Source organism: Uloborus diversus, chromosome 1, assembly GCF_026930045.1.
Source record: "Uloborus diversus isolate 005 chromosome 1, Udiv.v.3.1, whole genome shotgun sequence".
Taxonomy (NCBI): Eukaryota; Metazoa; Arthropoda; class Arachnida; order Araneae; family Uloboridae; genus Uloborus; species Uloborus diversus.
This window is the reverse complement of record NC_072731.1, coordinates 6,460,407-6,473,969: the sequence shown is the minus strand read 5'-3', so window position 1 is coordinate 6,473,969 and position 13,563 is coordinate 6,460,407. Positions and strand designations below refer to the sequence as shown.

General features: G+C 34.3%; 1 pseudogene; it reads left to right on the top strand.

Moving 5' to 3' along the window:
* Positions 1 to 13,563, top strand: part of LOC129234283 (membrane-associated guanylate kinase, WW and PDZ domain-containing protein 1-like) — a 92,403-nt pseudogene that overhangs the window by 22,092 nt on the left and 56,748 nt on the right.

The window sequence follows — 13,563 nt, the reverse complement described above, 5'->3', positions numbered from 1 at the left end:
AACGGATGGCCGACATGTGAACAGGCCCTTACCCATTAATTTTCGAAAGCTTTTACACGCATAGTTGGGAGTCACCTTAGGAGAAAGGAGTCCGGTACTCTTCCGCAAATCTCTCGACATTAAAGTTCCAAAAATGTAATTTTAGACAATCTTCGTCAATGTTAATGAAAAAAAAGGGGGGGGGGGGGGCAAGGTCTCTCTCCCAGAAATTTTTTGAAATGGAACTCTTAAAAACGCAATTGTAGGCCACGTTCAATGATGTAACAATAAGGAATTGAATTTGGGACTCTGTCCCATAATGTTTGAAATTGCAGTTCCAAAAAGATAATTTTAGGCGAATTCAGGTGATATTAAGAAGAAGGCATTTTTTTGGGACCTTTAAATAAATTTTTCGGAATTGAAGTTTTAAAAATGCGAGTGTAAGCCATCCTTAAATTTCTTTTTTTAGAAACTTGATTTCAAAAAATTCCGGGCCGAAATTCCGAACCCCTTCATCTCTTTCTCTAACTTCATCAAAAATGGTCCACCCATGCGTTTTTAGGGTAAGGGGAAGCTGTTCGAAGATGAGACTTCCGGAACAATTTTTTTTGATATTGAAGTTCTCAAAACGCAATTTTAGATGACCTTCGGTAATTTTAGAAGGAATGATTGGTTCTGAGGCTCTCCCCCGGAAATTTTTCAAAATTGAATTTTTAAAACACAATTGTAAGCCGCCTTTAATGACCTGACAAGAAGGAATGGAATTCCGGGATTCTCCTGGTTTTTTTTTGAAAATCTTTTTTTCAAAATCACAAATTTTGTGAAGGGATGAGGCTCAGTACTTTTCCCTGGAATTTTTCAAAATCAAAGTTTCAAAAAATGCAGTTTTAAGCGATTTTTGGACATATTAGGGAGGATGAGTTTTTTTTTGACTCTGTCCCAAAATGTCTTTCTTTAAAATTTGACGTTTAAAACTACAGTAGGCTGTCATTGGTGAGTAAAAGGAAATTATGTGGTTTTAAGATCCTTTCTTTCCCACCTTCTTGGCTGTCCCTATCTTTTATTTATTTTGAAAAAAAATGTAAGAAAACTTAATAGGTAATTTAGCATTGTTAGCAAAAACGTTTAATTTTAAAGCAAAGTAGCTATTGCATTTCTTTTTTTTAAATTGGGTGTCAGGATTTAGGGGCTATTCCTCCACCTAATGTCAGGGCCTGTTTACTGAATAGGTCAACTTGGCCATGGCCTAAAGCCCCTGTTATTTGGGGGCCTCCAAATGGCGAAAACTGCTTTAGAAAATGGCAAAAATTGTAATGTATGGCTACAAGAAGGCCCCTTAAATGTGTTTGGCCTACGACTTCCGATATCTTAACTGGGGGCCCTATGCCAATATGTTCTGGTTATGAGGCCCTAGAGGGGCCCAGAATCAATATAAGCATTTAAAACTAAGTTTAATTCAGGTAAAAACTTAATAAAATTGAATGTAAATAAAGCTCAAAAATTTTCGGGCCCCTTCCTTCCCCCCCCCAATCCACAACCTACCCAAAATCTTCTCTTGGCTTATCTTTTTCTGGGCTCCTGTGCGGTCAGGACTTTTCCTTCTTTTTCTTTTCTTTCAGGACTTTTTCCTTCTTTTTCTTTTTTTCCAGGAATTTTCCCTTCTTTCCATGACTGGTGGCGTAGCGAGGGCAATATGATACCTTTTGCACCGAGCCAAAGTATGGATTTCACGCAAGGAATTTCGGACGTGGGCCCCCTTCTCTCTACTCAGCCTGTATAAAGTGTAGGCCAACTAGGCCGTGGCCTGGAGCCCCTGAAATTTGGGGGCCCCAAGTGGCTAAAACTGTTTTAGCAAATAGCAAAAATTGTAATGTTTGACTACATGAGGGCCCCAAAAAAGTGTTTGGCCTAGTGCCTTCAATATCTGAACCAAGGACCGTAGGTCAATAGGTTCTGGTGTTCTAGGGGGTCCCAGAAACAATATAAGATTTTAAAACTAAGTTTGATTTTTGGAAATCTATATATATAAAAATGGAGTTTGGTAAATTTGTTCCCTAAGATCTCAGAAACTACCCGGCAGATTTGACTGAAACTTTCACCGTTTGTTCAGTTTGGTACTGGGAAGGTTTATAGACCAGTTCGAAAAAAATCCGATTGATAGTTCCCTTTTTATTCCAATTTTAGGCCCAATTTTCGCATAAATGCCCCAATATGGAGGTGGAAAAAAACGTGCACATATTAACATTATATGTCCATCGAAAGCGCCAATTTTTCTGCTGAAGATAGCATCTGTTCGAAGTTTCTAAGTTGTATAAAAAACGAGTTATGAGCTTTTTTGTTCCCTGTTCGAAGGCTTTCATCAACCCAAGTCATTATTTAGTGTGTCATCTCAACTCCCAAGAATTGTTGTATTGTTGAATATTTTTGAGTTTCGTCTGACTTTTTGAGGCTTTTCTCAAGTCAAATCTTAAAGTAACGTTTTTCCACAAGATTGGCTAAAAATGAATGGATTTGGCTGATCATTTTACTTTTAAACGGAACTTATGTAATTAATGGTTTATTATTATTATTTATGCTGATTGGACACTTGCTCACTATATCCAACCAACCAGCAGAAATATCGCCAGAATTTTTTCAGAAAGATTTCAGTTGCTGATGCATTTGGCAGTTTTTTCCACTGTCGCTGTTTTTGAGCCCAAAGACTACGTAATAATGTTTCTCAGCTTTCACCATGTAAACAAAATATCGCCAATCAAAGATACTTAAAAAAAAACAAATACTGTGTAAAAATAATTCAACAACTAAATTAGGCAAATCCATAAACCGCACAAAAACTTCCATTAAATTTTCTTTTTGCACGATTTCAAACAATCGCCAAATTTTTCTACTTATTTTTGGAAACATTTCGGATGAAACCGTTTAGCGCCTTTTTTTTTTTTTTTTACCAAAAGTATCTCAGCATCTTGCGACAATATTTCTATAATAAAATAATAAAAATTAGTAAGGAGGGGGAGTATTATCGAAAGTGTCCCAAAATGATTCTCGCAAATTTGGTAAGATTTTAAACCGCACCAAGTGCCCACAAAAATTGAAATTTCCCAAAATAACTAAAGCAAGTGTAAGGGGAACACGGGCGGCTACAGTTTTTAAAACAGTTCGTACATCAATAGCCATACAGAGAAGGTTTTAGATTTAAAAAAAAAGTACTAACAGATAAATCTTTTTAAACATGTAAAGTTTAATTTTCTATTTCGGTAATTCTTCAAATTTGTACAGGCTTAAATGTCGCGCTTTCGTTTCTAATTGAATATTATTCCGTTCTTTATACTTATCGCTATTTTAGTTTAATGAGTAAGGAAGAAGCTCGATTTTTAATCACGTCAAAAAAGGTTTGTTTTAAATTCTTTCGCTTAAAACAGAAAACAAGGGCAAGTAACGATTGTTTCCCATAATTATTACTGACCCAGGCAACGCCGGGTATTTTTGCTAGTTTATTATAAAATTGAATGAAATTAAAGCTCAAAAGTTTTCAGGCACCTTCCGACTCCGGGCCCTTGCACGTTGCGGGGTCGTGCGGTACGTACTTACGCCACTGGATTTACGTCTTAGGTCTTTTGGTAAAACTCAGCGCCCAACTGGCCAGCATTTTTGATGATGAAGATTGGTCAAATTTTTGTAGTTATCAGAAATTATTCATGAAAATGAATCGGACATACTTTCAAAAAATAAAATCCAGTTTGGGTTGAATCTGTCGAGAAGAGGAAGGTGAAGTGTTTTCCTGTATTGAATGATTTTTCAAAGAAAAGTTATGTGGAGCTTTCAAAAAGCTCTTTGCTTGGTAAAATATGTGAACACCATCAAAGCATAGAGTTGTCCTTTCAGCACTACTTCTCAGCATATCAAGATGAAAATGCAGCAATATCTTTTATTGGTGATCTCACCATTTTCTGTTTCGACAATGCCACCCAGTCTGTTGAAATATAAAAATGAGTGAAATGCACCGCCAGCTCAGTCATTCGAACCGAGGACTGCAGTTTTGTGCTTATCAGCACTCATCAGCCTGGCATAGGAAGTGACTGAGCTGGAGGTGGAAAACCTCTTTAGGAAGCCAAGATTGCCAAACAAACTGCTAGCTATATAGAATTAGCACTGACCAGACGAATGACTGTAGCATGATTCGGTTCAACTCGAAGATTGCAGGCAAGGCATGGTATATTCAGTAAGTTACCACCCTATAGCCAGGGCAAAGGCAGACATACATGAAATACACCGCCAGCTCAGTCATTCCAGCCGAGGACTGCAGTTTTGTGCTTAATAGCACTCATCAGCCCGGCATAGGAGGTGACTGAACTGGAGGTGGAAAACCTCTTAAGGTACGCCGCCTCTTAAGGTACACTTAAAATACACCGCCAGTTCAGTTATTCCATCCAAGGACTGCAGTTTCGTGCTTTTTAGCACTCATCAGTCCGGAGTAGGAATTATCTGAGCTGGAGGCAAAAAAACTCTTAAGGGAACCAAGAGAGCCAAACAAACTGGTAGCTAATGTAGAATTAGCACAACAGATGAGTGACCGCAGCAATGGTGCGGTTCAACGTAAAGATTGATGGCAAAGCATGGTATTTTGTAGTAAGTTGCCGCCCTAAGCCAGGGCTAAGGCAGAAATACTAATTATGGTATTAATATGGTAGCTAATATAGAATTAGCACTGACCAGACGAGTGACCGCAGCATGGTTCGGTTCAACTCGATTGCAAGCAAGGCATGGTATATTCAGTAAGTTACTGCACTAATTCTATATTAGCTACCAGTTTGTTTGGCACTCTTGGCTTCAAGAGGTTTTCCACCTCCAGCTCAGTCACTTCCTATGCCGGGCTGATGAGTGCTAAAAAGCACCAAACTGCAGTCCTCAGATGGAATAACTGAACTGGCGGTGTATTTTAAGTGTACCTTAAGAGGTGGCGTACCTTAAGTGGTTTTTCACCTCCAGCTCAGTCACTTCCTATGCCGGGCTGATGAGTGCTAATAAGCACAAAACTGCAGTCCTCGGCTTGAATGACATGAATGACACAGCTAGCTCATGGCGGTGTATTTCATATATGTCTGCCTCTCCCCTGGCTATAGGGCGGTACTTACTGAATATATCAAAATGAATGTTTAATGGACTTCTGACTACAACTTATAATCAATCACCCCCCCCCCCCCCTGCTTCGTCTGGAAAATCCGACTGCTTCTTAAACACCGTAAATCATGTTTTTTTTATTAGCCACAACCTAACCATTGCAAATACATCTTTTCTATCCATGCAACCACCAAAACTAAATGCCGAAGCGGTCCAAATGCTAAATTTGACATTCAACTCCAAATACTAATACTTACACCCAATATATTAAAATCATCCAGCTAAAACAACGTGTCACTCCTCCAATTAATTCTATGCTCGACTATGAATTTTAATGACTTTGTTACCTATTGATTTCTGTCTGTTCAATTTGATTTTTGGGCTTTGGAAATTCTAAAAGTTAAGCACTGTAAATTACCTATATAGTGCTTTTTTAAATAGTGAATTTGCCATCTGTGCTTGGTAATGGTTAATTTAATCAAGTTCAACTAACTACAAATTGCAAGTATATATTCTTTCTAATGGCGGGTCCTCACTGAATATTGGTCAATGAAAGGGGTCTGCTGAAAAAAAAAATTTGGGAAGTCCTGTATTAGATAATCACTTTTGATTTTAATTTACAGAAAAGTTAGTGAGAAACAGTTGAGCATAAAGAGTACTTCATAACTGAGCATGATAATAATAGTAAGAAATACTGAGATGATCCCAAGTGTCTAATTCTTAGTAGGAAAAGTATTAAAATTTTTACTCTCCTCATTGAAATTTTGATACTTTTCCCATAAAAGCTTAATACCAAAGCTTCGCCTTCAATTTGGAAGCATTCAACCCCACCATGTTTATGGGCTCTCACTGGTGAGAAAATGTACTTTATCTGCCGGTTTATTGGCGCTCTCAGCTTCAATGAGATGACATTTGCCTCTACAGCTAGGTTATTCCCTATTCCAGACTAATGAGTTCATAACAAAGGCGAAACTGTTGTCTCTGAATGGGATGACAGTGCTGTCGATATATATTGCATCTAAAGGGTCCCTTATTTTTGCTTACTTGTTTTCTTTCTATCTTTGCAACAATAGAAAATCCCCTAAAGCAAATAGTAATATCTACAAGTAATAGCAACCTTGAAATTTAGAAATTGAGTTTGTTAAATGCTCTTGTGAGTTGTGATATTTTGTTTGCAATAGCGATAAATTAATTGGAATCTCCTTCGCCAAAAAAAAAAAAAAAAATGCACCTTTAACAGAAAAGCACCGAAATTTTAATTACTTGTTGCCAGAGGTTGAGTTAAAAAATTGTTTTGAAAGCAAAAATACTCTGCTTAATTTTTTAACGCATATTTTGCTTCTTAAGGAGTAACTTTGTGAAAAGTCATTTACATAAATATTGCATTAAACTATTTGGATAAGCTGCAGAATATGTATCTAAAATTTGAATACATACTTTGCTGTAATTGTTATTGCTGATAACCCAAGGGAAGAGGATAATTAGTTTATGGAATGAATCAATATTAATTGCTTTGTTGTGCTGTGGCATAAATGCAGTGTATATTATATTCAATGAACTTTTGTTTTTTATAAGTCACTTGTCTAGTAATAGTTCTGATTTAAAAGACAGAGCGACTTTTCTATCAAAAATTAGGATATTATTTGCAAAAAATTAACCAAATATGAGAAAAGCTCTGTTTCATTGCACAAATCAGTTATGTAAAGATGCTTGTTCCTAAATTTGTTTGCTTTTTACTGTTTAGTAGAGATGCAGCGAATATTTGGTTGGTATTCGGCATACTGCATATTTGGCACACAAACTGAATATTCAGTTCAGCTGAATATTTCAAAATTTGGCAGCCAAATAGTAAACAAATTGAAATGTTCGATTATTGGTATACAGACATATTTTTTTATACGTTGAATGAAAGTTACAGTATAGTACCACAGTACAAAATTCAAATTGTTACTTATTAATTTTATCCCATTCAAAATAATTTTAATATAGAGAAAACACTCAAATGTTCAAATAAATTTTGTTGCTTTCCAATTTTTCTTTATTCTTCACATTACATTAGCCTTTATGTTAAACAATCATTTAAATATAACACATTAACCAGAAAAAAAAAATCAAAGTTAAGTAGTTTTTAGAGATGTACGGAGTACTGGGTAACTACTCGGTACTCTGCCAAATTCTGATCAGATACTCAGGCCGAGGAGTCAATCACCTTTCTCACCTTTAGTCACCTTTTGAAAATTTGGTTACTTTTAGTCACCTTTTGCAACTTTTGTCACTTTTCTCACCTTTCTTGAAATGTCTTATGATTTTTTTTTTAAATAATTAAATTTTTGAAAAGTATCTGAATGTTAACAGTGAAATTAATTAAAAAAGTAGCATTAAATATGGCCCCCCCCCCCACCTTGTTGCTGTTTAAGAAAAATAGCTATGCTACCGGAAAATCCGAGCATTTTTTTTTATTGCTTGCAATTGCACCCTATGAGCAGAACCAGTCTTTCTATCCCCCTTCGACCGTCAGACGCATTTTCCGCAAGTCTCATCTAAACGCCATTTTGTTTCCTATCGTGTTTCTGGCCATAGAGTGTTGTTCGACTAAAGTTCAGCTGTGCAATTTGTTTCTACACACTTTGTTGAGTGAGTGGTCATCGAATGCAAGTTGTCTTCCGTGTTTATCAAATGACATCATCTGAAGTCACGGAATCTCATGCTCATCTCTAGCCAGGCGCGTTACTTGCTTGTTTTACTTTTACTGACTTCGAAAGTCGCGACTAAGCAGGGTTGGCCGGATTGGACCCAATTGGGTTGGACCCAATGGGTTTTTTTGAAAAAACCCATTTAAAAAACCCCATTATTTTGCCCACTTTTGGGTTTTTTTAAATTTTCTGAGAATTTTTTTAAAAAATTAATTAATTTAAATACTTTTACAATTTAAACTCCTTTTTTAATTGTTCTTCACCACAGACATAAAAATGAATTTTGAACTTTAATAGCATTTCTTAACTCTTAACGGCATTAAAAAAATACTTCAAATATTTTAAATAATTATATTAAACTTTTTTCTTTAACTGGTCAAAAATAACTCAAATTATCTTGACTAAATCCTGTCACATCTGATTTTCTCAATATTTATAGATTGTACCTACTCGAGCTAAAAGCTAAAAAGCTTTCATGTGAATTATTTTCTGCAAACCAACACGTCACAAATCTCGAATAAACAAGGTATATTTTTTAGAAATTAACAGGTTTTACAAACGATCGGACAGAAAACAGAATAGGATATACAGTATTTTCATTATCTTATGAAAAAGTTTAATATTTCTTACTCTGTACATAGAAATAGAAAAACGGGCAACATAAAATTCAAAGAAATGTCTTGATTAAGCTGGAATTCAGTAAAAAGGGATTTAAACTACGTGAGGTTCTATAGTAGTTTTGCATAATAAAATGAAATACAATAAAGTAAAATGCAAAAAAAAAAAAAAGTAGTAATTAAAAGCGAACAAACAAACAATAGATTTATCACTCGAGAAGTAACTTTGCCTTAACTGTTGGTAATCATGGAAACTAAAAAATCTGAAATCTTTGTAGTCTTTTTTACTTTTCTTCAGAAAATGCTGAATTTTCCAGCTTTTTTTACCCAAAGACATTTTTGTTCTTTGTCCATATACTTACGCTACAATATGCTACAAGTACCCTACATTTTCCCTAAAAAAAGACAAAAAATCCACATTTCTTTTAAAAAACCCAGCTTTAGTTGGGTTTTTTTGGGTTTTATTTAAAAAACCCCAAAAAACCATGGGTCCATGGGCTTTTTTTAAAAAACCCGGGTTTTTGCCAACCCTGCGACTAAGCAGCCACAAGTGGTTCGATTTGAAAAAGGGGTGATGGGTTAAGGAGGCGTGCCTCGATATCTTCTTTGAGCGCGGAATAGTGAAAAGTTTTGGTTTGTGTTTATAGTGTCACTTTGTGTTTGCACAGAAATGGTTAGTTTGGGTTTTATTTTTACTGCGCAAGTGCAAAGTGAACTTGGTCTGTATAAACATTTCTTAACATTTCCTTTTTCGGTGCGTCTCAGAGAATCTCCGATTTTTTTTTTTTAGGTTTCAATGCTTTATATGGCTAGTTCCAGTAAAAATAAAGCTTTTAGAAGCAAATGCTAGCCAAAAGCTTTATTTTATGTAACGGCGAAATTGATTTTATTAAAGTACGGTTTTAACATGGTTTGGTAATGTAATGATTTGGTTCTTCCACATTCATTTCAAAAAGCTGCTGATTTTATAATCCAGAGATTTTATAAGTGGCGGTTAGTGTTTATTTATTTATTGAATTGGAACAAAAAAACTGCTGTAAACCTATTTGGAACAAAATGCACTACTACAGTATTTTTGATGAATGCGATATTATTTTCCTAGATTCAATTAGGAATAAATTTATGTTTAAAAAAAAAACCAAAAAACAGCCAACCAATGCATCTAACAAATGTGTCTTGATTGAAAAAAAAAAAACAAAAGTACCCTCACATCGTTATCTTTATCACCCCTATTTTGATCAAATCAGAAGAGACCATGACAGCATTCCTGCTTATTCGGCATTATTTTTTTATTCCTAAGGCTGATAAGTTGGGGATTGCAAATTAGAGTTTACACTGAAAGTTTTTTGAAAATGTCTTAAAATTTTTATTTTACTACTTCTAGCCCTATAATATTCATTTCCAAAATTGTAAAGAAATCTTTACAAGAAATATATAGGCTATTTTAGTAAAAGTCAGTAAAAACGGATAATCCTTTTCTGTTTTTTGAGTTCTTAACAAATTGCTTTTGGTCACCTTTTAGTTACTTTTTTGTCACCTTTTAGTCACCTTTGTTTTCAAATTTGTCACCTTTCTCACTTTTTTTAAAGGCCATCAGCAGTCCTCGGCCAGGATACTCGGCCAGTACCGAGTAGTTGCAAAAAATTGAATATTGTCCAAGACAGATACTAAAATTTATAAAAAAAAACAAGAGCAAGCATTATATTCTGCAATCATTTACAATTAAAATTTATAAGTCAAATTTAAATTTTGAGAAAAATGAAGTTTGTAATGCTTCAATGGAATAAATCTTTATTTTAATGTCCCCAAAGTTAATAAAACTTTTTTATCAAAAATTATGCAAAAAAGGTAAGTATAGAAAATATGGAATTTTTATATTAAAAATGTATTTTTGCTACAACCAAAAATTAGTTACAAAAAATATAAAAATACCTTTGCTTAAAAAATAAAATTAAATAAAACAACGTTAAAAGCACAGTGCAGGAACACTGCAGACACGTGTTTTGGCGTTACAAGGAATTTCTTTTTCAATGCACAAAATGGGAGCTCGTGGATTTAAAAGCATCCGACAAAAGTCAGATTTTTTTGTTGTATGTCTTTACATTCTTTAGCTCACATGTTATGCACTGAAAAAGATGTTCCTTGTAACGGAGGTTCAGAAACACGTGTCTGCAGTGTTCCTGTATATTTGTTTTATCTGCTTTTAAAAATTATTTATGTTTGGCGGACTAGAACTATAATTGATTGGTATACAGTGAAACCCCTCCTAACAGACACCCCTCTTATGCGGACAATTTTGAATTCCCCAGTTCCAATGCAAATAACATTATTAAACCCCTGTCCTGCGGACACCTCTCTATTGCGGACAAAAAAAATGTCCGCATTCGAGGGATTTCAATGTAATTTGTTTTAATTCCAACTTGATTAAACATACCTTTTATTTATTCATTTTTAATTTTAAAAATAATTTTTTTGTACAATTTTTGACACAAACAAAATTGTTTAAACATAATGCGTAATTAAATTTCAGCAGGAATTTAGTTTTATTAACTATTATATGGACAAGGAGGTCTATACTACTATTCCAATAAGTTCAAAATTCATCACATGTGTGTCGGTGGTTCTTCTTAAAACATAATTGGTACCTGGTAACTCGGCCGAGTAGTGAAAGGCCGAGTACTCGGTACTCGGCTACTCGGCCAAAGTGCTACTCGGTACGTCTCTAGTAGTTTTAGTCAATTTATTACTATTAAAATTTAACAGCTAATTCTTTTCTGTTTAAAATACATAGCTAAGAGAGGTAGGAAAAAAAAAGATGACACTTGAACATTAAATTTTGCAGTAAAGTTAAACTCGCTTCATATGATCACATTTAATACAAAATCACAGCTAAAAGGAACAATTTGTTCCTCAAGTTTGGTTTGCTATCTAATTACATTAAAAATTTTATGCATATTACGTACATTTTCTGACTCTTTTCTTTAATTTAATTGTTCGTCGTTGAATATTGTAATTATTTTTTTTAAAAATTATTCTTTTTTTTGGAAGCAGATGTCTCATTGTGTATCAAGAAGAAAATATAAAATATTTTATCTAAAACATAAAGCTCATGCATTTGTCTACCTGTGGACATTGTAATTTTGCTCGGAGATAAAACTGTTCATCTTCTATTGTGGATTACCAGCTATTCCGCGATTGTCGATTATCATCTTTCTCATTTTTTTCTAAAAACATTCATTTATAAGAAATAAGTGTTTCTTTTTTTGAGTGTACTAATAGTTATATTACAATGTATATATTTGTAGTAGTATTTTTTAAATAGAGGTAAGCATTTCTTCGTTTTTTTCACAGTATCTTTCATGGTTGTTATGAATAATGGCTAATATGAACAAATGCGTGGGTTTTTGGCAATTAAGTTGAACTCTACTTTAATTTCCAAAGCGTTAGACCATATGATATATTAAATATTGTTTGAAAACAACCTAATTTAAACAAATAATTTCAATCAGAATTTAATAATACTTTGCACTTCAAAAGTAAAATAAAAATGTTTGGCAATGTTTGAATTTTATTCCTCAATTTTGATGATGATAGGATTAAATGTTTTCACTAATTAGTAACAGCAATATTAGTATACTAATTCGGTAGTTTAAACATAACAGTTTTAGCAAGAAAAACAGCATGTTTTGGTGTACATGAAAATTAAATAATCTTACAGCTTGCATTGATGAAAGTTGGTGTTTTCCTATAGGATATTGGATGTAAAAGTCTTTTTAAACTAAAAAACCATAGGAAAGTAAATGTTATAAATTTTTGAATGCATTGTTTTATATCATAGAAATAAAATTTTAAATTTCTCCCAAATGGAAATAAACAGAAATGTCCCCCCCCCCTCCAAATTTCTGTTTTTTTTCCTGAACTTTGCCACCTCTACTTCCCCTTGAATTTTAGTCGGCTATATTTCAGTGGGAAGTATGTATTATTAGTAGTATATTATTTTTTTTGGATGGTCTTGTTATCATGAAATTTAAAGTAAACAACTATCTAATTATAAAGTAAGAAAGTATTACACGTTTCATGATTTGCATCATGCCTAATTTATGACTGTTCATTTAAAAAGGCTAATAATTTCAGGCACAACTCGTTTACCTCGAGTTGGAGAAATCAGTGGTGTGGATTACACCTTTTTAACAGTAGAAGAATTTATTGCATTAGAAAGAAGCGGTAGTCTTCTAGAAAGTGGCATATATGAAGGTAAGTTTTTGTCAAAATAAGTAAACTGTAATTTATGTGACTTTCCAGTTAATTGTTGGTTACATTTTAGTCTCAATCTTAAAAAGATAAGCTTGATTCGCAGAGCCTGATGAAGCCAAAGTCATGCTCAGTCCTGGTAAAAGTTGGTGCCTCTCTCACAAGAAAAGCTACACTTTACCATAGTATTAATTTTTAAAAAAGGGAAGAAAGAAAATTTGTTCTATTTTGGTGCCCCCAAAATTGTGATACCCACGTTCATTGACCATGCATTTACTAGGCCCTGATGAATTGGATGTTAACTAAAACATTTTAAAGCACTTGATGCAAGTAGATTTTCCATTCTAAAAGCTGTACTTGTCTCTTTATGCAGCCAGAATATTCTCCTAAAGGATGGAACGGGGATCACGCAGCACTTACATTCAGGGGCGTGCACAAGAGGGGGAGGGGGACACCTGTTGGCCCGGGCCCAAGCCTGAAGGGGACCCAGAATTTTTAAAATGAGGGGTAAAATATAGGGGTAACCAATATGGAAAGGGGGCCGTAAAAGTCATTTGTGACGGGCATAGACTAATAATAAGAGTAAACCGAGCTTTCCCAGACTTGCTGATGAAAAAATTGGTTCATGGATACATCATGTAACTGGTGGAAGGCTTGGCGAAAACTTTGGCGGCATGGTTGCTAGGTGGCAACATTATCTATAGTTTGGCACTCGACATGTATTTTAAGACGTAATGTATTTTCATTATAACTTTTTTTTTTCAGGTGCAGAGATTGAACTGTTTTTCTTTTAGTTATGCATTATTTTGGTATTAGTTTTTTTATCACAGTTTTCAGTAACTTTTATTTCATTTGGAACTGCTATGTCAGTGTTGGCGTGAACGTAATGGCGTAAACATTTTGCG